Raw genomic sequence first — 4861 nt, forward strand, 5'->3', positions numbered from 1 at the left:
CCCTCCCTCCCCCTCTCACCCCTCCTTCCCCCTCTCTCTCTTTCAGATTTATTTCATTTTTTTCTATCTAAAAATGCGAACAATAAATGCATTTACGCGCACACGATAATTACGATTCTAGATGCAATTGCAGCACACGGTATTAGTTGCACGTGATTACGCCACATCGTTACTCGCTCGAGTATCAAGCAAAATTCCATCCCTTACAACACACAATGTCTTGATGAAAATTTCTATATAGAAAATTATCAATTCCTATATTTTGTCTGACTTTTTTTATGTGACATGACAACAGTTGTATTTAATCTGTTAATTGCTTAAGAAAATAAAATTATCGATTATTCAAAATTAAATTTACTTTTTAGAGACATTTTATAACAATTTCTTGTTTTAAGAAAATTGTATTTCCACCATTACATTATTTATATTAAAAGATAATAAATATATACACAATAAGTTACAAAAATAATACATTTTTTATTTTATAGATCCTGATATGTATTTAATTATTTCTAATTATATCTAAATATTTGACCTTCAATATTTTATTTGTTTATTTATTTCTGATATATATATGTATAAATTTACATAAAATATAATAATTCAGCAAATAAGTATGACACACATACAGTGGATTACGTTAAAAAATTACACTCGACAAGCACGTTCTCGCAAATCACAAGTTTCTGCAACTCACATTTGCACTGTTTAAGCATCACAAATTTTGCAAATTACAGAAATAAAATGTTTCACAATGTCAATTATTGCGTACAAGGACAGTAACTATGTTTTCACATATGTTGAATTCGCATTAATTTTTTATCTCGAACAGACGTGTTTAGTGAGATAGTCAGTAGAAAAAAAATTATGCAAAAATTGTCAACACAGGCATTTTTACCTGCTGCCCCCACACCTTCGCGGAGCGATAAAAAAAGAAAATATACCGACCCAATCATGTTGTACAGGCGAACGTAACTCAGCGAGCATGACAGAGCGGCCAGCCTTGACTAAACGTTTCTCTAAGCCGATCGTTTCTCTTATAAGAGCAACGATTTCGTTTCTATCTATTCATCCCCACTCATTCGTGCGGAAGTCAAAACGAAAGAGCGTCTGATTATTGTCTTTTTTTCAGGTTAATATTTTTCATTCTCATTTTAAAGAAACTATTGCAGACAATTATATTATTTGAATTTTACAATTTTATCGAAAATTATTATGATTAACTTAAAAACGGAATATGATGTCTGCAATTAAGAAAAAAGACACTGTGACGAGTTTAAAAAATCGAATTTTTATATTTTTATAATGCTTAGAGTTTTAAAAATATGTCTCTAAAATATTCATTGAAATTCGCAACAAAATTATAATAAATATGTGATTTTCCCTTAAGCATGTGTGAGAAATCTTGTAAAAAATGTATGTCAAATGCATCTGTTCCATATTATTTTCCATATTATAAATATAATAAATTACATAATAATATGATGACAATGTAGATAAATGTTAGGATTATATATATATATATATATATATACATACGTTAGATTCATGTGTAATATTATATATCTAGGTCAATTTTACAATTTATTATTCTAACATGTGAGCATTAATTTATTTTACTCGAATAAAAGTTGCATAATAAATACAAAAATTATTAAACAGGATAAAAAAATCTCCATTTCAGTATGCGACAAATTACGAATCAAAATTTTTTCTATTGGACTTTCTATTAGTTTGATGATAATAGCATTAGATTTTTTATACATTGAAATATTTACGTTCACTTAGAATCTGCATCTGGACATTCCCCCGGATGAAAATAATTAAGAGATATCGATTAGATAAAGATAATGTCACAATTAAATTAAATTCAAGGAAGTATAGACTCAGGAACAAGGAATCATAATTAAATCATAATAATATCATCGTGATATTTGATACTTAAAAATTAATTCATAAGTGATGAATGAAGTCATGATGATGTTCTCATGATATTATAATAACTTCTATGTTCTACTTGAAGAAACTCTAATTATTCCAAGTATTCCAGGTATTCAAATAATCTCTTTCAAAACAATTTTTTTTAATTGCGCACAATCGTATTTGTATGATTGCAAATATCATACAATATAAGTTATATAATATTATTCTAGAAATAACTTATGTCATACAATAATAAATAATATCTTTAATAAAATTATATCTAACGCAATGAAATGTAAAATTAAAAAATTACGAATTTAAAAAGTTGTAATATAATTTAAAATAAAATAATAGTGCGTGTACCAAAAATTGAGTTACCATTGAGATCGATATTTCCATAGTACATCTAACGCTAAATGCATGTGTTTCTTATACATATATATTATGCGTAACACATTCATACCCAATCTGCAAACAATATTTTTAAAATGTTTTTTAAATATTTATTTACCATTTAATTATTTATTGCAAATAAAAATTTAGAGAATTTAGATATTTATTGTTTAAATATTTATTTCACATTAGTTATTTCTTTGAAATAATAACTATAAAAAATATATATTTATTTTACGTTAATTTGATTGACATTTATTTTATATTAATTAATTAACGAGTACAGTACGTGGCTAGATGGACACTATTTTTCATAAGTTAATTGCAGATGGAATAAAAGGCACAAAGATATGAGATTTCTCACCTACTTTATAATAAAATGATACTGAAATGATATTTTGAAGGAAACCCAAAATTGAGCTCCAAAATGAAAATAAAGTATTTTAACAGTTCGCGCATCGTAAAAAAAACATTTTTTTATTGTTTACGTCCCTAAATATTTAAAAAATGTTTATTTGATATTAAAAACACATTTTGTTAAACGTTTAAAAAAAATGTTTATATAATGTTAAAATATTTTTTAATAAAAGAAGAGTTTTCATTCATTTTAACGTTTTTTTAAATGTTTTTTTAACATTGATAAAACTTTTTTAATATTTAAAAAATATTTCTTTATTGATTGGGTGTGCACAGAACATATTACATAACAGAATTTTGTCAATTCTCAAGAAATTATCCTCGCAGTTGGACAAATATTCATAGTCCGAGAGAGAGGATCTCATATTTAATATCTCATTATAAATAAGATTCAGTTCGAATCTTATTTTCTTAAATCTCATAATATTATCATCATATAATCTTAAATATGATTCTAAATATAATCTTAAATGTAATTTTAAATATTTTTTAAATATAATTTTAAATTTAATTTTATATTTATAATATAAATTATCTTAAATATGCTTTTTAAATATTTCTATACAATCACTAATTAAATCTTAAGTTAAAATTAGATTTAAAAAATATGTTAATAACAATGTGCGTTAAAGAGATTTGTTCTATTTTCGTTTTAAAGTCAAAAAATATGATAAGTCTTTTGCATGTTGCTACAATGTAAGAAAGAATAATTTGACTTCAATGAATTGCATATTGAATTTTCCGAGTGGTTAGTACTTTGAAACTAAATTATATTTATATTTTTAATATAAAATGATATTTTTATCAATATACATTACATCGCAGAGATATCGCGTAGAATATAGCGTGTCAATCATATTTCGAATATTAACTATTATAAGACCTAATATAACATGCAACAATTAGCTCATTATAGTAACATGCTTGCCATGTCACGTACGGGCTGTCAGATATAATTAACTGACTAAGTATGTGCATTTTACGTATAATATAATATATACTTATATGTGCATGTTTTGATTTTATCTAATATGTATAATTTTCTCCACTACATATAATATAGTCAATAATATTATTATTATATGAATATTTAATGTAATATTTTACTATTATGATTCACATACATAAAATGTATATCACGTATAAAATCAAGTTACTTTTTATTTTATTACAAAATTTTTAAGTTTATAAAAAGGAGTATATTATCATATATTAAAATCGAAAAAGAAAAATGAGTCGCTACAATCTTTATGATAATTTTATTTTATTTTAGTCTTCGTGATCTCAGAGTTACATCCAGATGAAATGATTGTTAAGACAATCAACGTAATCTATATCCTTGATGCAAATAAAAATCGGAGTGCGCTTATATATCTTGAAATGAGATGAAAATGACAAAAATAAGCAAAATTATTAAAATATTTATAATAATTTTTTTTATCAACGTCTAATGAAGTTGATTATTTTTGATTAATTTTCATTTCAAGATACATACACAATCAATTCACAGAACTGTCCATTGATAGAGCCTATAGGAAACGAGGAATTCTTCGCGATGTTTCATGAGGATTCGTTTCATGAGGATTCGTTTGTCCAATCCGAGACGGTACATTTCTAGGGAAATGCGTTGTCATGTTCGCGTCCGGAATGCTGAACTCCGAAACGAGTCGAATGATCGACTACTCGGAAAACGGTGGAGTCATTTTGAGTTTCCTGCAGGACGGTGAATATTTTAGACAGCCGAAACGATGTCGGCGAGATACGATAGAGCGATCACGGTTTTTTCACCAGATGGGCATCTGCTTCAGGTGGAATATGCTCAGGAAGCAGTCAAGAAAGGCTCGACGGCGGTATGTTGAACAGTTTAATTTTCCTAACCTCCCTTCCTCCTGAATTAAAGAGTCTTTCAAATACTTCATTGTTTCCTTTCGTTTATCCGTCGATTTCTAGTCTATCTGTTGTCATACACGAAGAATTTTAGTTATGATTGACCAACTTTATTCATCTACTTTGTACATGACTTTGCGAATCTTTTATTAGGTTAGGTTTTATATATATATATATATATATATTTGTGTGTGTGTGTGTGTGTGTGTGTGTGTGTGTGTGTGTGTGTGTGTGTGTGTGT

The sequence above is a fragment of the Atta cephalotes genome, assembly GCF_000143395.1.
Source record: "Atta cephalotes unplaced genomic scaffold scaffold00025, whole genome shotgun sequence".
Classification (NCBI taxonomy): domain Eukaryota; kingdom Metazoa; phylum Arthropoda; class Insecta; order Hymenoptera; family Formicidae; genus Atta; species Atta cephalotes.